Raw genomic sequence first — 25,351 nt, forward strand, 5'->3', positions numbered from 1 at the left:
TGACTCTGCTTACACGGTGCCAACTGTTAAGCACCCACAAGTCAGTAATGGTATGGGGATGTTTCTCAGGTGAAATGAGAAGGGGAGGCCTCTACTTTCTTCCTAAGAACTTGATGATGAATGGTGGCCAGTACATTCAAGTTCAGAAAGATCATTTGTTAAACTTTTTTGCTATTCATGGGTGCAAATTTTTCATGCATGATTAAGTTCCATGTCACAAGTCAAGAAAGGTGACAAAATGGCTTTAGTATAATCAGATTGAGGTCCTCGACTGGCCTGGCAACAGTCTGGATCTAAATCCGACAGAAAACTGCTGGGCAAAGATGAAGAAAATCATGGCAGAGGAGACGACACCCAATCTGGACAACCTCAAGACTGAACTGACAAATGTTTGGTGCAAAGAATGTCCTTAGATTACTTTAGAGACCTAAGTGATTCCATGCCAAAACGTATCCAACTGGTCCTGGAAAGCAGGGGAAACATGATTTCATATTAATGAATGGCATTTCATGAACACATATTGTGATATGATTTCTGTGTTTTTTAATACCTTGTGGGGGGAGCTCTTAAGTCAATTTGCAGTAGCTGTATGTGCTTTTTGAGATGAGGATTCCAGACCACTAATGCTCATTCCAGGGTTGATCTGATGAATGATGTTATTATCTTTCTCAGCATGTCTTTTAACTAATAATACGAACAAGAAGCCTCCGACCAGGACTGACCAACAGGTGACGAGTAAGGACCGAACAAAGGACATGGTACAGATTGCGACATGGAATGTAGGGGGTGCAAACGATGAGATGAAAGAGAGAGAGAGAGAGACTGTCCACGTGCTTGAGGGTGCAAAAGTGGATGTGTGTGTATTAACTGAAACTAAATGGAGAGGTGAAAGTGTGAAAGAATGGGAATATGGATGGGGTATATGCACGGGAGTGGGTGAGAATGAGGGAGAAAAAGGAGTGTGTATTATTGTGAGCATGAGAAGGAATGAGAATATAAGACAGTATGGATCAGTTGGCTCAAGATTTGTGTGGGTAAGATTTAAAGTTGGACTACAAATGTGGGCAACTATGTAAGTGTGTGTATGCACCAAAGCAAGATCGTGCAAGCAGAGGGAAAGAAGAGTTCTGGACGAATGTGAAAGCATGCATGGAAAAGACTGAATGGAATGAGAATGTTTTTTATTGGAGATATGAATGGAAAATTAGGGAATGTGAAGATGGATGGAGTAGTGGGTGAGTGGGGGGTGCATGCTGAAGTGGAGGAGAATGGCAGTGCTCTAATGGACATTTGTGCCAGGAGGAGGTTGGTGACAGCCAATAAGCTCTTCAGACACAAAATGATCCACAGGTATACTTGGCGAGTGATGAGAGGGGTGGGTGGTGAACTGAATGAACAGAAGGCAATGACTGATTATGTGTGTGTGGATAATAGAATGAGAAGGTTTGTCATGGATGCAACAGCATATAGAGGTTGGAGGAGTGGACTTTCTGACAACCACTTGGTGGTGGTGAAAGGTTGAAATAAAGTGGAGAAACAGAAGAAGGGAAGGAGAGAAGGAAGTACACTCGACCCTCCATTTCCCATACCCCAATTTCCCGGATTTTGGATTTCACGGACATGGGCTGAGGCCGGACAATATAATCAAATGCCGAACAAATGCTCATACAAGTCCGGGATTCTCACAAAAGTCCGGCCATCATTCTCTCATATAAAACTATAAGCAGTCTGCTGCACAACACAGTATAATTTTAGCATGGCTTAGACTCGATAAAGGCCATTTGTAACACACACAAGAAGATATTTTTCATACATGAAAAGCATCTTGGCCACCAACCTGCTTCACCCCACCAGTTCCTTCTAACTCGTGGCAATATCCCATTTGCCTCTTACCTTTCTCAAATGCCACTAAAAATAAATTACTGCATACCAAAGTAAAATTTAAGTAAGGCTTGGACACAATTAAACTCATAAGTAATAAAAAAAATACATATTTTCTTACGGACAAAGTCAATGGTATCCATTCCAACTCACTTAGCTCACCTGATTTGGTGCAACTAAATACTGAATTGGCACTTTTCATTGGGAAACATTTTAATTAATTTTGCCACAGAGGCTTATACACACCTAATTATCCTAAATCCACTAAAAATAATTGTATTTAATATAACTTAATTTACAAATAATGTTTCAGAGCTAAAATGCACCAATGTTTGCAGATACTTCCCCTTCAGATCATCAGCATGCCTTGACAGACTTCTGTTTTGCATCAATATTTATTTTGAGTACAAAAGAATGTATCTGCATTGTAAATCGATATTTATAAGAAACAAAAGTCCGTCAAGGCGAGTTGTTTGGCTAGAGGCAAAACACTTTTGCTAACTTTATGAAATTTTTGCTCTGAATCCTGATTTTCTATTAATAATTAAATTAAGCACAAACTTTTGACAGGATTTCAGATTATTAGGTGTGAACACCTATACTGTGATAAAGATTAAAATATTTTCCAAATAAAATTGCCGATTCTGTCCAAGATCGAGATCACATTCGGTGATTGAGTGTTTGTATCTTGGTCAGCTGATGAGTGGTTGGCTCACCTTGTGGTATTCCATTCCTTGCTCATTTTCCTCAGCTTTCTGATCATCTTCTATCATTTCCTCCACATTCTCGTCAACAACTGTCTAACCAACCACTCTTGGGGTTGTAGCTAGCAAAAGACAGCTATTGTGTCAATGTTATTATTATTGTTATTGTGTCAGTGATATTATTTTATGTACCGTTTATGTTAGTTATGTTGATATAGGTAGCCTACATTCCAGAATGACCTAGAACATCATAATACAGTAAGACCTCACTACAACGGACTAACTGGGGCCCAAACCATTCCGAAAAATGCGAAATTCCGATGAAAGCGACATCCGGACTTCCCCCTGCTAACTCGGACTTTTTCCAATATATCAGACATTACTCCAGATAGCATGAATGATTTTTAAACTGTTTTGGCTACCTTTGTGGTACTGCACTGTGTTATAACTTCACTACATTAAGCAAATGGTATTTTTCATTCATTCATTCATTGCCAGACGCCATGTATCCCTAACGGGGTGGCCAACGGCTTAGAGTTAATTGTTTTACAGGGAGGGGCACTAATCCTCCACCAACCCTACTTGACACATAGGGATGCCAACAGCATCTGGTGTTCCCAGGCGGTCACCCATCCAAGTACTAACCAGACCCAACGTTGCTTAACTTCGCTGATCGGACGGGAAGCGGTGTACTCAACGTGGTATAATATATATAATAATACTTAACTGTACTCTGATAAATACGTCTTTTATTCCCCTTATTGTGATGAACATACCTGAAGTGGTCAGGCAGTCCAGACTGCTTCTGGCTTTATCGGACTTTTTCCGATATAAAGGAATTTAGTCTGGTAGCTCCTCGAATCCGATGAAAGCGTATTCCAGTCTATTGAAGTCTATTATATCGAGGTTTTACAGTAATTACCGGACAATATTGGAGAATTCGGACAAAGTATGGTAAAAGTCCGGGGAATGGTATGTGGGGCTGGACTTTCGCGATTCCCAGACTTCAGGGGTTTCTGGACTGGTCTCCCCCCCTTTTAGTCCGGGAAACGGAGGGTTAAGTGTAGTTCTTACAAGGAGGGTGGGAAGGTTACAAGAGGATGGAAAAAAGGCAGAATATAAGGGAGAAGTGGAGGAGAGATTGGGTACATATGATTTGAAGCAGATGGGGGACATGGAAAGTGTGTGCAAGATATTCACAGAAGAAATCAGAGCAGCATGTGAAGTGGTGTGTGGGATAAAGAGAAGACAAAAGGGGGTGCAAGGAAAAGCATGGTGGAATGAAGAGGTAAGACAGGCTGTGACACAAAAGAAGAAAGCATATAGTGAGTGGATGAGATACATGAGTGTGGAGGAAACTGAGAGAGAGAAGAAAGAGCTATACAGTATGTAGAGAGGATCACAGCGGTGAAAAGATTAGTAAGAGTAAGACAGTGGATGAGGAATTTGGAAGGAATTTGAATGTAAAGTGAAGGGAATGTAAGAAAATGTTCTGGAAAGAGGTAAAGAGAGTTAGACAGAATGTTAAAGAAGCTAGTCAAGGAGTGAGAGATAAAAATGGAGGAGGCAGCTGTAGCACAGGCCAAACAGGGTGGTGCTCCCAAGGGGAATGGGAATGCTGGTGACAGGGAGAGCTGGAGCTCCTGTTTCACTAGCTATCTATCCCCCCTTTGCTGACTTTTTCAGTGTGACAGCAACATGGTGAGTGAACCAGCATACTCTCCCAAATATTTCCTCTATCTTATGCACTACATCACATGTGCTTTACACATCACACAACGTACCCCACTACGTCACAGGGGTTGATGCCAGCAAGGGCATGTGGCCAGAAAACTTTACCCCCGCTACCTAGTGGCGGACGTTTGGGAGGAGGCATGACGAAGGTTCCACTGGCATATAGCGTGGGTCTGGGGCGAGATGGGGCTCAAACCTGTACTAGAGGGTACAGGGCATTGTGGTTGCCAGGCTGCTGCTTCTGCCCAATAGAAAGGGGCCTGAACATGGGAGTAGCACCCCAGGAGGCTGCCCTATCAGTGGATGCATAATGGTGGGACAGTTACAGTGCCAAGGCAAGCTTGCAGCAGGGTGTCCCTGTAGCTGTCCTGGCAAGGTGCCCCAGGGTTACTACCACAGCCACTGATAAGGCTGGTGGGCTAGGGGTCCCAGATCCATTACCAGGACCTAGGACTGCGCAGTGGGTGGGGCCTGTGGTATGTCTCTTTATTATGTCTTTATTATTACTGACTATGACCAAGTACAAGAATAAGCTTCAAGGCATGCCTGAGGACATTAAATCGCCAAGGGGGATGAGAGTCAGTTCATGGAATGTAGGAAGTCTAAGGGGTAGAGCAGGGGAAGTCGCTCAGGCATTCAGTAGGAGGTGGGTGGATGTGGCATGTTTGCAGGAAGTCTGGTACAGGGGTGGATCAGCCTGAAAGATTCTTGGGAGGGATTGCTACTATAAGTTGTTTTGGCTGGGGGGGACAGACGGATATGGGGGTGTGGATATGCTGGTTGCAGAGAGATGGGTGGTATATATTATAAATAATATGAGCGTAAGCGACAGGATATTAGTTGTGAAAATTTTATTCAGAGGAATGATGTTTGCAATTATATTGGCATATGCTCCACAGGCAAGCTTGGATGAGGTAGAGAAGGATAGATTTTGGGTGAGTGAATACATGTAGTAGGTGGTATGGGGGATGATGAGAAAGTGGTTTGGGGAGGGGACTTAATTGGTCATATAGGTGAAGTAGCTCAAGGATATGAATGAGTGGGCTACATGGGAAATGTGCATATGGTACATGGCGGAAGGGGAATGAATACTCGAGTTTGGGGAGGCAATGAACATGATTGTGTGCAACACACATTTTAGGAAAAGAGAGAGTAGGTTGATTACCTACGAGTCTAGGGGAAACAGCAGTCAGACAGATAAGTTTCTGGTCAGGTGGGCTGATAGGACGTCAGTGAGCGATCTTAAAGTTATAGGAAGAGGGGTGTGTGTGCAGCAGCACAAATTATTGATATGTGCCATGGTGCTTAAAGAATCAGTGACGAAAAAGAAGACTTACGTACCTACGAGGAGAATATGGAAGCTGGAAAACAAGCATTAAGAAGTGCTTTCTATAGCGATATGATTAGAGTGGTGGCTCAACAGGAGCCGCTGACAAAGGCATTAATGAACAGTACAGAGCCCTCACGAACAACCTTTTGAGAGTTACTGATCCAGTATGTGACTAGACAAGAGACCAACCAAGACATAAAAGTAACTTGGTGGTGTGATGAGGGTGTAGAAGCTGCAGTTAAGAAGAAAAGAAGGCTTTCCCGGGAATGGAAGAAGGAAGGTAACAAAGAGGAATACTTGGCTTCCAAGCCTCGGGCTAGAAGAGACGTATACAGGGCAAAGTCTGAATCACAGAGACTTTTACTTGATAACCTAAATTGTGTGGAAAGGAAGAATATGATATTTAAGGTGGCAAATCAGGTGAAGAGGGATAATTGGGATATTATGGGTGAGCAGTGTGTAAAGAATGATGAAGGAAGGGTAGTGGTGAACAGTGAGGATATTAAAGATGCATGGAGAGAGCATTATAGCCAGTTGTTGAATGAGGAGTTTGACTGGGACAGGGAGGGTTTGGAGTCAGCTGATCCAGTGTCTGGCCCTTGGCCTTTGATTGACGCTGCTACCATGGGTGAGGCAATAGGCAGGATGCAGGTGGGCATGGCAGCAGGTGTGCCTGGGTTGACTGCTGAAATGCTGAAGGCCTCAGGAGGTATACGAGTGGGATTAAGTCACTGACCTGATAAATGTGATTAAATATGAGTATGCTGTTTCAGATGACTGGCTGAAGAATGTAATTGTACATGTGTACAAGGCGAAATGTGATGCCCTGGAAAGTGGAAATTAAAGAGGTATAAAGCTTTTAGATCAGATAATGAAGGTAATGGAGAGAGTTCTAGATGGTATGATTAGAGAAAGAGTGAATATTGATGAGATGCAGTTTGGGTTTATGCCAGGCAGGAGGACCACTGATGCAATAATCATTGTTCAACAGCTTCAGGAAAAATATATTGGAAAGAAAAGGGAACTGTACTTTGTTTTTGTTGATTTGGAGAAGGCTTTTGACAGAGCCCCCTGAGAGGTGGTGAAGTGGACAATAAGAAACTATGGGATCAAGGAGTGGCTGGATAGGGTGGTTATGGTCATGTAGCCTATGTGGGTGTTCGCGCCCAGGTAAAAGTGAATGGAGATTTCAGTGAATATTGGTGTGCATCAAGGGTCAGTTTTGAGTCCCAAGTTGTTTATCATGGTACTTGAAGCCCTCTCATATGACTTCAGAAACAGACTCCTGTGGGAGATATTCTATGCTAATCATTTGGTGTTGATTGCAGAGAAAGAGAGGTGGAGGACAGATTTAGGAAGTGGAGAGATGATATGGGGCACAAGGGCTTAGGAGTTAATGCAGATAAAACAAAAGTGATGTTATCTAGGGTAATAATAGTAGTAGTAGTTGTTCCCTAGGCAGTCTGGGCGAACAGACTCGAGTCCCTTAGAAAGGCCATGGCCGAGATCGGGCTTTCTCACAGAGCTCTCGAGGAGTGCATGTTGTGTTGTTGGCGTAGGTGACTGTGTGCAATGCAGTCTTCCATGATGTGCTGAATAGCATGGGGTGCTGTGTTGCATCCTGGACTGGCATCAGCGACGGAGTCATCCAACCTCTTCTGGTAGCTTAAGAGGGCTGGATGGTGCCCACATCTCAGCCTGGCCAGGTGGACCTTGTCCTCATGAAGGAGATGGGATTCAGAAGGGTTGATGTCAGGAGGCCATGCATGCACCTGTGTATTGTCTTTAAGTGACTGAATGGAGCAGCGACTTGTTTGAGTATGGATATGCTTCTGGAAGCTGGTCTGAGGTGAGAGAGGGGGAAGAGATGAAAGTATTCATGTATGATATCATGTGCTGGGTGTTTTGATGTCCCTTGGTGTGGGTGGACATGCTACCATGTAATGTAGTAGATGTTGTGGGTTTCTGGAGGCCGCAGGAAGAGTCTAGGTGTTTCTCATGTCTAGGTGATCCTTGACTTTGAGGACTTTGGTTTCTTGATGTAGGTGGTCTGTGGGTGTAGTAGCTGTGCAACCTGTCATTATTTTTAGGGCCTTGTTCTGTATGGTCTGCAGAGTGTTGTAGTGTGTTTTAGTGAGGTTACGAGTCCAAGCAGGGCTTGCATAATTCATCACTGAACGTATGTATTTTTATACTGTGGTGGTGGTTTCTTTGTTGTGTCCAAATGTTGTATGGGCAAGTGACCTCAAGGCATTGAGACTTGGTGTTATTTTATTTTTAATGTTTGTGATGTGTTGTTTAAGTGACACTGATGTACTGTATGTTACACCAAGGATTTTGGGTGTGTGCGTGTATGGTAGGGGAGTGTTGTTTATGGTGAGGTGTGGGATGTGACTGTGTTCTGCTATCCAGTTTGTGAGAAGGGTCACTGTAGATTTGGCTGGGGCTATTTTGAGCATGTTTGTGGTGAACCATTCATGTAGTGTGTTGGGGTAAGTTTGGAGGATGCGTGCAGCTGTGTTTGCATTTTGGTATGTACATGTAAGTGTTATATCATCTGCATAGGAAGCTATGTGTATCTGTGGTGTGTAGGGTATGGGTATGTCATGCATGTATAGGTTAAAAAGAATAGGAGAGAAAACAGATCCTTGGGGGATGCCATTTGTGAAGTTTCTGATGTTAGAAGACTGACTGGCAATGTTACATGTGCACATCTGCCTGCTAAGTAGTTTGCCAACCATCTTTTTGGTTATTGTGCATGTTTGTGATGAGTATTTTGTTTGTGAGGTTGTGGAGGGAGACAGCATTAAAAGCTTTGCTGATGTCTAGTGTGACTAGGAATGTTCTGTGTGATGGCCTAGCTGAATTCATTCCATGAAAAACTCTCTGTGTAAGGTCTGTAAGAAGGGTGTTTGTGGAGTGTAGTGCCCTAAAGCCATGTTGTGACTGGGCTAGGGGAATGTGAGGTGTAACTAGTTGTAGTACTGTACCAGTCATTCAGTGACTTTAGAGGGGGTGCAGAGGAGTGTGATGGGGCAGTGTGAGGAAGGTAACGTGGGGTCTTCGTTGGGTTTAGGATTAGTGATGATAATGCCATGCTTCCAGATGTTGGGTACTGTGTTGTGTGAGTAGCTGTAGTTTGATATGTTGGTGAGTGCTTGTATGCCTTGTGGTCCAAGGTGTTTAAGGTGAATGCTGCTTATGTTGTCTGGTCCACAGGCAGATGAGTGCTTAAGGCTGCTAATGATGTGTTTCGTCTGGTTGTAAGTGAAAGATGCATAGTCTGGGTCTGTGGGGAACTGTCTCTTACGTTGGATGATACGTCAGTCTACGAGATGGGGATTTAGATGGCTGACTTGTGAAAAGTGATTGATGAGAGTATTTGCTTGTTGTCTGTATGAAGGTACAGTAGAAGTCCGATTTTTCGGCATCTATGGGACCAGGCAAGTGCCGAAATATCAAAATTGCCGAATTATCGAAAACCCTACCCACTCAGTACCTTATATGTTTCGGTGAACACTATCATCATTACTCATATCATTACAAATGTGTTTGGAGAGAGTACTGTATACTGTTTGATACTGTACAATACTGTAATGAATACAGTACTATACAGTGGAAGCTCGATTATCCAGCTTTCGGTATATCCAGGCCCTGACCCAATGGTTCAGTGGTATAGTAATTCATAGAATTATCCGTACGATAGCTCCGGTTTAAACAGGAAGCATCCAGTTTCTAGGGAGAGAGGCATGGATAAACCAGAGAGAGTCTTGCTCACCCTGCCCCCACCCACACCTCCTGCTCACAACTCGATCACAAGGGTGGTAGGATGGAGTTTGGTGAGGCAACTGTTATTCCTGACGTAGCCTAACCTTGCTAACTCGATCACAAGGGTGGTAGGATGGAGTTTGGTGAGGCAACTGTTACTCCTGACGTAGCCTAACCTTGCTTAACTACTTAATAATTTAACCTAACCTGACCTAACCTGGGCTCCAGTTGGGAAATTGGGAAACTAAATCCATTTTTGTGTACGATGAGTTTCATCCATTATGCCCGAAGGAATCGTAGGTACGGCTTAAAGAACGTGATAAAAGAGAAAATCTTTCAGCAAGAGAAGGTAATTTACTACCCTCAAAATAGAAAAACACAGAAAACAAACTGGAGGAATATGAAGTGAATTGGTGAGGTCTTTAGGCTGTATGCTTAGACGAAAAGTAATGGGTTTCCTAGTTTTAGGGAACGAAATGAAACAAGAATGTCTGCTAATCAGAAAAAAAAAAAAAAATACTCATCTCATGTGTTCTCGTAAGTTAGCACTGAGTTCTGCATTTTTCGTTAGGTATCGCGCCTCCCAACACATTTCGGACCAACAGAGCATTGTTATTTCTTCCTCTTACATTTACTGTTCACTCTTTTGTTCGTTCCTAAGTGTACTGTATGTGTGAAAGAGAATTAATACAAACAATAATGCATTCCATTAACCCCATCATAGCTGTCAGCCTCGAACAATGCTTTACTGTACCGGTGTCAGGGATGTTGGGTTAGGGAGAGCTATAAAAAACTGCGAACAATTATGGGAAGGGAACGAAGGTCACTGGTATGTTTTCACGACCCTCCTCTACCATCTCAAATTCAGGCGGCCTGCCACTTCATCTCAGATGTTTTCGCCGATATGTTTAAATGCTAATGTAACATGCACCCTAATTATGAGTAAGTTTCTTCCAATATGCCGGAAACAAACGTAGGTAAGGCTTAAGGAACGTTATAATAAGAAAACAAACTAGAAAAATACAAAAACAAACTAGAGAATATGGATTGAATTGGTAAGGTTATTACGCTGTATGCTTGGACGAAAATTTAAGAGTTTCACAATTACAGGGGACGAAATGGAACAATTATGTTTACTAATAAGAAAAAATACTTTCATCTCAAGTGTTCTTGTAAGGTGGCATTCAGTTCCACATTCATTGTTCGATGTCGCTTCCCAACACATTTCGGACCGGCAGAGCATACAGTTATTTCTGCTCCTTACAGTTAAGTGTACATTTATTGCACATTCTTTTGTTCGTTGGTGTATGTGTGAAAGAGAGAGTATTGATACAAACAATAATGTATTCCATTAACCCCTTATGGCTGTTAGCCTTGAACAATGCTTTACTGTACCGGTGTCAGTAACGTTAAGTTAGGGAGAGCCATAAAAACTGCGAACAATTATGGGAAGGGAACCAAGGTCACTGGTATGTTTATACGACCCTACTCTACAATCCCAAACAGCTCGGCGGTCCTTTCATCCCAGATGTTTTCGCCGATATGTTTAAATGCTAAAGTAACATGCACCCTAACTTTATGTTTAAATTCTAATGTAACATGCCCCCTAATTTTCTTTCACGAATCATAACAAATCACAAGATGGGTTTAGGGAGGAGGGGAAAAAGCCAGGTGTACCAGACGAGTCTTTTCACATCTGTAAGAAAAAGAAACTGACTTTATAACTTTGAAAAAATGGTTTCAAGGTCTGCCACGGGAGTACACAAATTTCTGAACTCACGAACATTGAGTATTTGAGGGGGGTAAACATACGCTTTGCTGTAAGCAGTAAAAGCACCTTACCAAATCAGTTCATCCTGATAGTCTGTTATATTTTTCTGATTATTTCTGGGTTGGTAAATAAACATTTCTTGTTAAATCTTTCCCCGCTGTTTTTATCTGTTCTGGTGTGACGACTCTGATTCGTTAACGTAATGGCAGAAGACACTGTTCTAATCTAAGTGTTTAAACCTGGCCTAACCTAGCTTAACTGCACTTAATAATGTAACCTAACCTAATCTTCAGTTGGGAAGTTGGGAAACGAAGTCCACATTTGAGTACGATGAGTTTCGTCCATTGTGCTGGAAACAATCGTAGGTACAGCTTTAGAACGTGACGATACTAACAGGGAGGAAATCTTTCAGTAAGAAAACGTGATTTACTGAACTGAATATAGTCTGAAAAATACTGAAACAAGCTGGAGGAATATACATTGAACTGGAAAGGTCTTTCTGGTACTTAAGTGTACATTTACCGGTAAATAAATCAGTCTAACAGTTTGTCCTCTCTTTATGCTATAGGAGAAAGAGCTAGCCTCTGAGCTTCATGGCAGTGGTAGACTCGTTCCATCACTTTCACTATCTCACTCACTAAGGCGGGTAAAGGCGGGTAGCTAGCTGGCGAGCCTCATGGAGAATTTCAAGACTGACGAAAAAAATCGGAGAATCTGCCGAACGATCGGAGATTTTCGTAAATGGGACTATTTCTCAAAACTGCCGAAATGTCAGATTTGCCGGGGAATTGGATGCCGAAATATTGGACTTTTACTGTATAGTGTCTGTTGTTGTGATGGCAGCATGTAAGTGTGTAGAGTTGCTCTTGTAGAGTGTGATGCTGTTTAATGTTGTGTAGAGTTTACTGGTGTTTGTTTTGTGGTCAAGTGTTTGGAGAGAATTATTCCAGTTTTGTGTTTGCTGTTCTGATATTTTATTGTTTATTTGAGTGTTGAGTTCTTGAATTTGTTGTACGGTGTCTTGTGTATGGGGTGTTGGGGAGCGTCACAGTGTGTCCCGTTGACTGATGAGGCCTTGAATTTCTGGTGTGAAGTTGGGGTTGTGTCTCTTTCTGTTGGCTCTAGGGATGTCTTTTGTCTGTGTTTTGTTTAATTGTACTGAAAGTGTGCACAGCAGAGTTGATGTTTGTGATGGGTGTACTGTTTAGTGTTTCAAAATGTTGTTATGTTTCAGTTGCAAAGGAATCCCAGTTTGCCTCTCTTATAATTAGTGTGGTACGTGTGTCTGTGGCCAGCTGGGGTGATTCTGGTTTTGGTAATGATGATTGGGAGGTGGTCAGAACCAAGGGTTTTGACCTCTCTCCAGGATGTAGTGGGGGCAAGGTTTGGGGAGCAGAAGGTGATGTCTGGGGATGATGGGAGGAAGAGGGCTTGGTGTGGGATATGAGTATGTTGACCTACATTGTTTAGTATGAAAAGATGATCTGTCTGGGATTGTAGTACCAGCCCTCTGTCTGTGTCAGGGTTGTTTACATGCCATGATATTTAGGGTTGGTAGTGGTACTGTCAAAGAAGAGAGAGAGTGGCCTTGTGCAATTTGCCACAAGGGCGTGGGAAACAATTCCATCTTGTGCAGTATTTGTAGTAAGTGGGTGTATCAGAGATGTAGTGGAATTACAGGTAGTCTGTGAGATAATGCTGATTTTATGTGTGCGGCATGTCAGGGAGAGCAGGTGGAGGTTATCAAGCGTGAAAGGATTGAACTTGATGGCGAGTCTCTTCAGTGTGAGGAAGAGTTTTGTTATTTGGGAGGCATGTTATGTGCTGGAGGTGGGGCAGGAGCTAGCTCCGTGGCTAGGGTGGGAAGTGGTTGGAAGGAGTTCAAGGAGCTGTTGCCTCTCCTGACACTGAAAGGGCTCTCCCTATGTGCTGAGGGATCTTTGTATGTGGCATGGGTTAGAAGTGTAATACTGTATGGTAGTGAGACCTGGGCAGTAAAGGAAGAGGATATTTGCAGGCTCAAAAGTACAGAAATGACAATGATTAGGTGGGTGTGCAGCGGCACCCTGCATGTCTGGAGAGGCTGGGTTTATGATGGAAGTGTTTAGAAGTAGCATGGGACTGGAATGTATTGGTGGTGTGATAAGGAGAGGTAGATTGAGGTGGTTTGGGCTTGTGGAGAGGATGAGGGATGATAATTGGGTGCAGAAAGTAAGAACCATTAATACTGGGGGTGGGGTTGTGAGGGGTAGACCGAAAAATATGAGCACAAGCAGCATGGAAAGCCACCATTAGGTGACCAAGGCAGACGCATGGAAACATGTTGGAGCCTTCAAAAACGAAAGGAAACGAAAAACGAAACAAATACTAGTGGAGAAGAGAGAAAAAGTGAGAAGATAGAGAGAACATTTTAAGAAAATGCCAAACATAGGGAATGAGAGTAATGAGAGTTTAAGTGGCTTGGGAATTGCTGGGAGAAGGAGGGATGTGAGAAGAGAGGAAGAAATCAGTAGGATGGAAGTTGTGGAAGTAATGAAGAAAGTCAAAGTGGGGAAAGTCCTAGGAATTGATGAAGTACAGTAGAACCTCTCTCATTCGGACTATATGGGGGGAAGGGTTGTCCAAATTAGCAGATTGTCCGGACCATCAGGGTAAGCTCCAGTTCATACCAAAAACTATCTACATATGGTATGTTTGTTAATTATTAACATATGTGGCATATGTCAACCCTACGTAACTACAAAAGATGAAAGGATACTAAAATAACCAAACTAATCATGTACGATAGTTTTGTACTGCATAATTTACAGGTAAGGCCATGACAAGAAACTAGCCTACATTTTAAATTGTAGTAAGTGACTAAGGCCCGTGTAGGCAAAAAAAAAAAAAAAAAAAAAAAAAAAAAAAAAATAACTAATATTTGGAATAAAAATAAAACTTATGTAGGCAAAAAATACATTGTCATCTTTGGTATATTGATAATGCCCATATGGGCAAGAAGCTAATGTCTGATGTACAAGTAAAGCACATTTAAGTACAAAAAATAGCCTACAGTAATCATTAAACACTGCAGAATATTCTGACCCATTTTTGTGCAAGCAAACTCCTCCTTTTAACACCTTTATTCATTGCGGAAGCTACACTTGCATTAAGGGGCATGGTAAGGAGGATTAACTTTTGAAATACAGCGTAAAAATGTAAATGGTTGGTGAACTAGTTGATGGAACGAATGCTAGCGTGTGTTTAAACAGGCACCCATGTTGTGACCTAGTGTGATCCGAGACTAAACGAATGACGATCGCTTTCCGCGTCGATACTGAAAATGACTTTAGAATTACTTTCAACATATTTTTGGAACTTATTATTATTAAATTTTGTCCGAATTAACAGAAATCCGGATTAAAGGGGTCCGGACTAAAGAGGTTCTACTGTATGTGGTGAAATGCTGAAGCACGGGGTAGAGATATTAGTAGAATGGATGTAGAATATGTGCAGATTGGCATGGGCGGAAGGTAAAGTCCCGGAGGATTGGAAGTCAGGTATAATTATTCCCCTGTACAAAGGAAAAGAGGAAAAAGAAGTACATGATAATCATAAGGGCATTTGTCTTCTTTGGACGTTGTTGGAAGGACACAAGTCAAGAGTGAGACCAGTGGAAATGAGTTATTTAAGAGGAGCCTGTGGAGTCACATGGAGAGACAGGCTGACGAATGAGGATATAAAGGAGCGTTGTGGTGTTGATGTGGATGTGATAGGAAGCGTTATGAGGAACACACTGAGGTGGTTTGCCATGTGGAGAGGAAGGAGGGTGAAAGACTGACCAAGAGAGTGTATGTGAGTGAGGTGGAGGGGGGGAGAGGGAGGGGGAGGCCGAGGATGAGATGGAGGGATGGGGTGGAGAGGTATATGAGAGAGGGGGGTGTGAGTTGGGAGCAGGGCAGTGAAATGGCGGGGGACAGGGCGACTTGGAGGCGATTTGTTTGTGGCCACCCCAAACGGGATTGAGGCATCTGGCAATAGATAGATAGATAGATAGAGTGTATCAGGAAAAGTATATGGTAGGATACTTATTGAATGAGTTAGGGAAATAACTTAGGAATTAGTTGGAGAAGAATGGGGACGTTCTAGGAATGGAAGAGGTTGTGTAGATCAGATATTCATTCTTAGGTCTATAGTGGAAAAGTTTCTAGAGAAGGAAAAGAAGTTGTATGTGGCCTTCATGGATTTGGAGAAAGCATATGACAGGGTGGACAAAGATTGTGGAAAGTATTAAGAATATATGGAGTACATGGGAAGTTGCTGAATAACGTGAAGAGTACAGTATGTATGAGGGTGCTAAGGCTGCAGTGCGTGTGGACACTGAACTGAGTTGAATTTTTTTATTTGAAGGTTAGATTGAAACAGGAATATGTCATGTCTCCATGACTGTTCGATTTGTATATGAATGGGGTTGTAAAAGAGATACTGTACAAAGTAGGGCAGTGGATGTTGGAGCCGCCTATATGAGAGAGGGTAGTGTGAAGAAACTCCCTGCACTGTTGTTTCCAGTGATACTGTTCTTAAATGTTGACAAAGGGGAGCTGCAAGGCTTGGTGAATGAGTCTGGGAGAATGTATGAAATGGAAGCTAAAGGTGAATGTAGGGAAGAGTAAAGTTATGGCCTTCGAGAGAAATGAAGTCACTGAATGTACAGTGAGGTTGCATGAGGAGGAAATGGAAAACATGAGTGCGTTTAAGACCTGGGTAGTGTGATGAGTAGGGATGGAAATTTTACATGGTGAAGTAAGGGCACAACAAGGAAGAAAGGCTGCTGGTTCATTGAAAGCAGTGATAAGAAACAGGGAGGTGGGCATGGAAATGAAAAAGTTACTGCATGACAGTATTGTGATACCAACTCTAATGTAAGGAAGTGAAACGTGGACCTTGTTGGAGGGACACAAGAGTGAGGACAGTGGAAATGAGTTATTTGAGAGAAGCATGTGATGCCACATGGAGAGACAGATTGACAAATGTGGAAGTGAAGAAGCATTGTGGTGTGCATGTGGATGTGATAGGAAGCATGAAGAGAAACACACTGAGGTGGTTTGGCCATGTGGAAAGGATGGAGAGTGAGAGACTGATGAGAAGATTGTTTGTGAGTGAGGTGGAAGGGGGGGAGAGGGAGGAGGAGGCCAAGGATGAGATGGAGGGATGGAGTGGAGAGGTATATGAAACAGGAGAGTGTGAGCTGGAAGCAGGGCAGAGAAATGGTACGGGACAGGGTGATATGGAAGTGATTTGTTTGTGGCCACCCTTTACAGGATTAAAGCATCTGGCAAGAGACAGACAGATAGATAGATAGTCTTCATTTATATATGTGAATGCTATTCTCATATTAGCAAGCAGTGCGTGCATGTTTTGTACCTTCTCATTTAAGTGGTCAGCCAGAGAGAGTCTATTATTGATAATCACTCCTAGGTCATTCTTCTTTTCTGAAATGTGTAGGGTTGAACTTCCTAGCTTATAATCCCAGTCGTCTTTTTCCACTTTTACCAAACTTAATTAAAATGGCATCTGTCAACACTGATTTCCATTTGCCATCTATTGCTCTATTCATGAAGCTTATTTAATTTTTCTTGTTGCTCTCTGCAAGAGTCTATGTTTGTAACTATCCTTTGTATTACTGGATCATCAAACATATTTAGAAAGGTTCCACTTCCAATGTTCCTGTCTATAATAAATATATACATATATATACATATACAGTACCCTCGCGTCCAACACGCGTTAGTCCAGCACGATTCGGGTCCAGCATGGAGAGCAATTAATTAGTATTATTTAATACGATTTTATTACTGCAACACGAGTGTGTTAGCATAACACGCACAGAGCTCCGAGAAGAGGGCGAAATCCGCAGAGTTCACTCTAGCACGATCACCCCTGGTCCAACACGGTCATACTGGACATTCCCATGATGATGATAGCCAATGAAAACTTCTGATCAAGTAGCCTTCCCCGCCCGCAATCATGACGTGATCGTGATGCTGCCCAATTACAAATGCTTCTGGTGTCACGTGATGTTTTGTTTAAATTTCTCCCACCACAGCACCACTCAGTTGCATAATTGCATTGGAAGGTGCTTTTTTCTTACTGCATTTTCTGCCCTTGTTACTGCATTTTACCCTGCTCACGATGCCTAGGAAGCCTTCTGAGAACCCCAAGAAGCGTCGGCACCTCCCTCAGGCCACCAAGCTAGAAAGCATCGAGAGGAAGAAGAAAGGGGAGAGGAAAGTTGACATTGCCAAGGCCTACGACATGAATGAAGCCAACGTGAGGATCATAATAAAAAACTAGGACAAGATCCTGGCAGCCGAAGGCTATCACACGGCACTTCACACCAGGTTTGCCGAGGATACGATGGTAAATCGGAACGGTAACGTGGTAAAATTGCCGACGATACCATGGGCATTTGGAATTCATCTGGATGGATTCCTGCCGAGGATACGACGGGCAAAACAGTGTGACCAAAACCCAGGCGACTCGACAGAGAATGTATCGTACTACAGCATTGAACATTTAGCCTGACACTGAATACATATTAATACTTTAGAATAAATATCAATCGTTTTGAAACCCTTCTCATCGGCGTGCGTACCAGTTTATAAACAAAGTTGCTTCTCCTTATTCTCTACCGAGTCAGCGACAGCGATCACTTTCCACAGTCACGAGACGGGGCTCTGGCAACAGTGTGAGAAGCATGCACTTTGACGAGGATTACAGAGTGCTAGGACAGGCAGAAGCAGGACCTTCCATGGTTGTGGACGAAGATAGTGATTCTGAATGTGATTTCGAAGGATTTATGAGGGAGGTTGAGGAGGAGCAACAGCCATTACCCGCTAGTGACGCCAGCAGCCATCCTCCGGGGACCCAGTAGGACTACCTACAGCCTCGGATACCACTTTCCATTCCCAGCAAGCCCACCAACACTATCCTAAAAGGTTAGTTATCATTCATAGCACAGTACCATTTATTATAATTACAATAGTACCAATATATGTATAGGTATATGGTAGGTATTTAGGGTGACTTTTTCTAGGGTTGCTGACATAATTCATTTTTCCCCATGAGCTCTATTGTTAGTCCAACATGTTTTTGGTCCAACACGTGACCAATGCATGACAATATTACCGTGCTGGACACGAGGGTACTGTTTGTATGTATATATATATATATATATATACAGTAATCCCACTACTTTCCAGATGCCCACTTTCTGGACATCCCCACTTACAGAACATGTGGGCCTGGACCATCGGAACCGAAAAATGGCAAAAAAAAAGAAAAAAAATCCCCCCAAAATCCGAATTTTTTCCCACATGTAATTTGAAATTGCAGCGCAGCGCCAAACAGCTGCTTACACCATGGCCCCTTCACCCCTTCCTTCCTCCCCCCTCCCCTGTCAGGGTTGCCGTTTGTTATTTTTCATTACCAAATGTGGGCCAATTTGGTCATGAAAAATTCGTTTGGTAATGAATCAGAATAATGCATTACCAAATGGATTTTTCACATGTATGAGGATACACAGGATGGAGATGGTGGATTGTTTGCTCTCTCTGATTAATCTGCTAGCCTACATAGCGTGAAAATAATCAACATGCTGTTAATTATAAGGAGAGTGATTACATGTATTTCCACTTGTATGTATAATTAGTGAAGAATAAATGCTAGCTTTACGAATTTGGTAATGAAAGTTGAGAAGATTGGTAATGTGGCCGTTGCGATCTGGCAACTCTGTTTCTCTGACATCAACAGTAACTCCCTAACTTTGATTGTGAACAGATGCTTATCGCATTGGAAGCCACACGTGCTCGTTTTTTGTGAATAAACAGTGAATATACTGCAATACCTCGCCTCTAGACCACATGGGAAATTACAGTGTTGTGCAGTGTTCAGAAATTTGAACTTAGAGTGCAAAGGATCAACTGTGGAGTGCAAATTGGCAGTTTATCAGGCGGTTAGAACTGCAGTGGTGCAGTTAAGAACAATGTGCAGTGTTATACAATTATAACTCACAGTGCAAAGAATTAAGTGCAGCACAACACTGGATTACCGTACGTGCTTCAAGAGCATTTTCACCACTACCAAAATCTTAGAAAGGCAGCCACAAACGTGATGTACGTACCCTGGCTGAGGTACAGTCACTTCTAATTCCTCATTCTTTGGTTCCTTTTCATTTATTTCATGCTTTATGTCCATTATTGGTGTGAATAGGGTCTTAAATAGGTTTAAATAGGTGCTAGGCATGTCCGGTAGGGAGTTATTTAGGTGGCTTTCAAAGTTAGGCTGGGTTAGGGTCTATAAGTACCAGTCCAAGAGGCTAGTGCCCACTATCCGGACAGGACCACTTTCCGGACGTGCCTTTGGCTCTATTACGTCGGATAGTGAAGGGATTACTGTATATGTATATGGAGCCTCTGTGGTACAGTGGTAGAGTGTGTGTTTCACACGCTAGTGGACACAGGTTCGCCTCCCGCCAGAGTTGTAAAAACTTTGGGAAGCGTTCACAAGCCACTGACTACTTTGGCGGACACAAGGGGTGCTGTGGTTGAACCAGTGTCGCATACTAGTATGCTTGCACCCAGTCAGCTTAAGGCAAGCCGATTACACTTGGTTCACAGACTACACACACATCCAAAGCCACTCCAACAGTACATTTACACTCACAAGCACTTCTCACCCTACATACAATCTCTACCAGACAGCCTAAGCCACTGGGTAGAGATACATTGGCTGTATCGTCCCTGCTTCGGTAGGGATAGGCCAGTCATGCAGTGGACCTCAACGGCTGATGATGATGATGATAATGATATACATGTATATATATATACACACTAAAAACATAACTGGTGCCAGCACTGTGCCCTGTGGAATTCCGCCAGTCACTTCCCTCCATGATGAGTAATTACAAGTTAGTACTGATCTCATTTCCCTTTTTCTAAGAATATCCAGCATCCAATAGAACAGATCACCTTGGATACCTTCTTGTTGGTACAGTTTCCATAAAAGTCTTTGGTGTGGTACTCTGTCAAATAATTTCATAAAATCTAAATACTGTACTGTCCACCCATCCCTCTCTTTTCTGTAGTGTTTCTAACTCTACCATTGTAGCTTAATAGATTTGTAACACATGATTTTCCTTTCCTAAAACTGAAGTTACTATCACACTCTATTTTTCCAGATGGTTTACTCAAATTTTTCTTATTAGCTTTTCCAGTTCAGAAACTTGCTTCTAACACTAATCAGGGATACAGGCCTATAAATGAGTGCATTCTGCCTATTTCCTCTATTCTATAGGGGAACAATGTTTTATTTCTTCCAAATATTTGGTAGTTTACCTTGACTTAATGTGTGTATGAGTATGTACGAAGGTGCTAAGGCTGTAGTGAACGTGGATAGTGAACTGAGTGACTTTTTCAATTTGAAAGTTGGACTGAAACAGGGATGTGTCATGTCTCCACGGTTGTTCAATTTGTACATGGATGGGGTTATAAAAGAGATACAACGTAAGGCAGTGGATGTTGGAGTGGCCCTAATGAGAGAGGGCAGTGTTTGGAAACTCCCTATACTGTTGTCTGCATATGATACTGTGCTGTAAGTGAAGACAAAGAGGAGCTGCAAGGCTTCGTGGATGAGTTTGGAAGAGTTTGGAAGGAACGGAATCTAAAAGTGAATGCAGGGAGGAGTAAAGTTATGGTCATCGAGAGAGGTGAAGTCAGTGAATATACAGTGAGGCTGGATGAGGAGGAAATGGATTTGTGAGTGCATTTAAGTACAGCACTTGGGTAGTGTAATAAGTAAGGATGGAAGTTTAGAGGGTGAAGTGCTTGAAAAGGTACAACAAGGAAGAAAGGTTGCTGGTTCCTTGAAAGCAGTAATAAGAAACAGGGAAGTGAGCATGGAAGTGAAAAAGTTACTCTGCATGACAGTACTGTAATGTGATACCAACTCTAACGTATGGACGTGAAGCTTGGATCTTGGTGGAGGGACTCGAGTCAAGAGTAAAAGCAGTGGAAATGAGTTATTTGACAGGAGCATGTGGAGTCACATAGAGAGACAGACTGATAAATGAGGAAGTGAAGGAGCATTGTGGTGAGCATGTGGATGTGATAGGAAGCGTTAGGAGAAACACAATAAGGTGGATGTCCATGAGGAGAGAATGGAAAACGAGAGACTGATGAGGCAAGTGTATGTGACTGAGGTGGAGAAGGGGAGAGGGAGGGGGAGGCCAAAGATGAGATGGAGGGATGGAGTGGAGAGGTATATGAGAGACTGGGGTGTGAGCTGGGAGCAGGGCAGTGAAATGGCAGGGGACAAGGCAACATGGTGGTGATTTGTTTGTGGCCACCCCTTACAGGATTAAGGTGTCTGGCAATAGCTAGATAGACAGACTTTGACTTAAGGATTCCTTGAATATTAAATATACTGGTCTGCTTAATTCCTCTGCACATTCATGTAGCGCCCAACCTTAATGAATGGCAAGATCAGAGACACGGGTTCCACTTTCAAACTTTTCAATGAGTTTTTTTTCAGCTCAATTGTTGCTCTCACTGTTTTTCTTTTAGCTCCAGCTGACTCACTAATCTTCTTAGGGCCCATGATTGTGTACAATTTTCAAACAAAAATACGTAATTTATCACAAAGTTTAATGGAGCCTGTACAACTGATGTGTAGCTGGAGGAAGACAAAGCAGGACTGGCGAGCACGTGGCACCTACGATGCCGAGTCTCTTACTGGAAATAGCGGGTCACCATACGAAAACTGGAGCGATTTTTGGACGAAAAAGCTATACGAAAAACGAGTTGTATGAGTAGAGAGGCGTACAAATTCCGGGTTTCCACTGTATTATCTTTCTCAGTATGTCTTCATTTATATATGTAAATGCTGCTCTCATATTTGCAAGCAATGCATACATGTTACGTACCTTCTCACTGATATGGTCATCTGGAGATAGTCTGTTATTGATAATTACTCCCAGGTCCTTCTCTCTTTCTGATATATGAAGGGTTGATCTTCCTAGCTTATAATCCCAATCTGGTCTTTTCTCACTTTTACCAAAGTCATTTACATGACACTCGTCCACATTGAATTCCATATGCCACTTATTGCTCCATTCATTAAGCTTGTTTAATTCCTCTTGCAGCTCTCTGCAAAATCTGCGTTAGTAATTTTCCTTTGAACTTCTGCATCATCCGCAAACATATTTAGACAGCTTCCATTTCCAATGTTACTGTCTATGTCATTTATTTATCCTGTACTAAAAACAAAACTGGTGCCAGCACCAAGCCTTGTGGCACTCCGCTGGTCACTTCTCTCTATGATGAGTAATTTCCCCTTAATATTGTTCTCATTTCCCTTTTTCTAAGAAAATCCTGCATCCAACAGTACAGATTACCTTGGATACCTCCTTGATGGTAAAGTTTCCATAAAAGTCTTTGGTGCAGTACTCTGTCAAATGCTTTCTTAAAATCTAAACAGATACTGTCCACCCATTCTTGTCTTTCTGTAATGTTTCTGTAACTCTATCATAGTAGCTTAATAGATTGGTAACATGTGATTTTCCCTTTCTAAAACTGAACTGCCTCTCTGTTATCATACTGTGTTCTTCTAGGTGGTTTACCCAAATTTTCCTTATCTGCTTTTCTAGTATTTTACAACACCAGTCAGTGATACTGGTCGGCAGTTAAGTGGATTTTGTCTATTCCCTTTCCTGAATAGGGAAACAATGTTTGCTTTCTTCCAAATATCAGGTAGTTTACCTTGACCTACGAATTCCTTGAATATTTAATACAATGGTCTGCTCAACTCTTCTGCACATTCATGTAGCACCCAACCTGAAATTCCGTCAGGACCATTTGCTTTTCCTTTGCCTACTTTACGTAACTCTTCCTTTACTTCTTTTTCTGATATTTGTATACCTGCTAATACATTTGGGCATGCATGTTCCATATCCTCTTTCTCAAAAATTCTTTCTTTTGTAAAAATTGATTGGAAGTTTTTATTTAGTGCTTCGCAATATCTTTCTCTTGTGTATAGATGATCCCCTCATCCATAATGGACTGTACATTATCTTTAACTTTGGTTTTGCTTCGGACGTAGCAATAAAAAAGCTTAGGTTGATCACTTTTATTTATAATGTCCTCCTCAAACTCTCTCTGAGCCTCCCTCCTTATCTTTGTATAATTGTTTCTTGCCTGTTATAGCTGTTATATGCCCTCTCCCTATTGTGTCTTCTGTATCTATTCCACAGCAAGTCTCTTTTTTTCTTATGATTTTTTACATTCCGTATTAAACCATTTCTTTATTTTCATTTCTGTTGCTTTGTGCTGTGGGATGTAATTCTGAACTCCTATTTCATAAAGTTCACAGAATTTTCTATATATACCAGTAATATTTAAATCTTGTCCTCTAAGTTCTTTTTCCCAATCTAATTCTAAGAAGTACTTCTTCAGTCATGATAGTTGCCCTTTTTGTAATTTAGACTCTTTGTAACTCTCATTGCTGGTAACGTTATACACAATCCAGAAGTTACAATTTAATACTGCATGGTCGCTTTTGGAAAATAGGAGTGATACATTATACTGTCAGTTTCATTTTCTTGCCTGGTAAATATCAGATCCAGTACTGATATATCATCGAGTCCTCTTTTTCTGGTGTTTTCCTTTACATGCTGTTAGGAAAAATTCCTGCACAAGATCTAGGAGCTTTTGATCCCAACAGCTTTCATGGCTTTTTCCATCTAAAGTATCCCAATATATATTTGAATCGAAGTCTCCAGTTAATATAATCCTTTCAGATTTCTCTTCCAGTCTATGTTTTAATGTTCTTAAACTCTGCATTGTACTTTCTGCCAGGTCTTCATATTTGCCTCGTTCCCAAGTGTTTGCTTTAGGGGGCATATATAAATCTGCCATAATTAATTTCCCCTCTGATGTGTTAAATTCCAATGCAATCAGTTCTACTTGTGAGGGTATATCTAGTTTTAGTTCTCTGACTTGTAGATTTTTCTTTACGATTATAATACCTCCTCCCTTTCTTAAATTTCTGTCTCTCCTACATATATTGTATTCCTCTAAGTTTAGGGTATCATTGGATATCTTTAGGGTTAATTTTGTTTCAGTCAGGCAAAATAATGTGTGGTTCCTTTTCTTTGATGTAGTCTTTTATCTCTAATAATTTAGACACCATTCCATCTAAATTTGAGTACATCAACCTAACCATCTTGTTTACATATTTGCCATAACTTGAGTCTCCTACCTTCCACCTTTCTGTTCCCTGTTGGTTATGTGCCAGTTTCGTACCTGCAGTCCAATTACTTTGTAAAAAAAAAAAAAAAAGTACTCTTCTCTTCCTCTGATCTTTCCTCATTCTTTGTTTTTGCCTCATCCCTTTTCTCTTTTAGTATTCCAATTCCTCTTGAGTTGGGCATCTTTTTATCCATAATTTTTTAAATTCCTGTTTTTCCATGAGTTTGCATTTTTAATATTGCCTCCATGGTGTTCACACTCTAGAAGGTTACTTTCAGAGGTCTTGACTTATTTCTCTCATATTTCCCTAATCTTTTGTGTTCTTTTATGTCTTTATTACAGATTTCCTCTGATACTTCCTACAGTATGCTCAATATATTTGCCATCTCCTTTTTGTCTCTCGAAATTTTGTTTTTATTTCTTCCTCCTCTTTACCAGTGATTACTGTAGATTTATTATCTGCTGCATCTCTGACCAATTTTGTTTTTTTTTTAGATTATTTTTTTCACTTCCTAGATGATAGAGAGAAGAGAGAAGTATATGTGAGCAGGAGAAGGGAGCTGAAGAGATTGGTGATGCACAGTAAGAAGAAAGTGGATGAAGAGTTTGGGAGGAATCTGAGTGTGAAATGGAGGGAGAGTAAGAAGTTGTTTTGGAAGGAGGTAAAGAAAGTAATGTAGTGTGAAAGTGGAAATAGTAGGGGAGTGAGAGATAGGAATAATAGATTGTTGGTGGAGAAAAGAGGAAATTGAGGAGATGGAAGGAGCACTTTGAGGATTTGTTGACTGAAGAGAGTGAGAGCAGGGCAAGTATAAATGGTTGGGGAATGGACGGGAGAAGAAGAGATGGGAGGAGGGAGGAAGAGATCAGTAGGGCAGAA

The 25,351-nt window shown here is 41.8% G+C and overlaps 1 protein-coding gene and 1 pseudogene across 1 annotated transcript in view; both read right to left on the reverse strand.

The window, feature by feature from the left end:
* LOC145399699 (uncharacterized) overlaps window positions 1–25,351 on the reverse strand; it is a 360,302-nt gene that overhangs the window by 76,291 nt on the left and 258,660 nt on the right. The window lies entirely within an intron of this gene.
* LOC145402873 (5S ribosomal RNA) lies at window positions 3,181–3,300 on the reverse strand (annotated as a pseudogene).

This window comes from Coenobita brevimanus, chromosome 6 (assembly GCF_032717465.1).
Source record: "Coenobita brevimanus isolate Jiangsu-jjx chromosome 6, ASM3271746v2, whole genome shotgun sequence".
Lineage (NCBI taxonomy): Eukaryota > Metazoa > Arthropoda > Malacostraca > Decapoda > Coenobitidae > Coenobita > Coenobita brevimanus.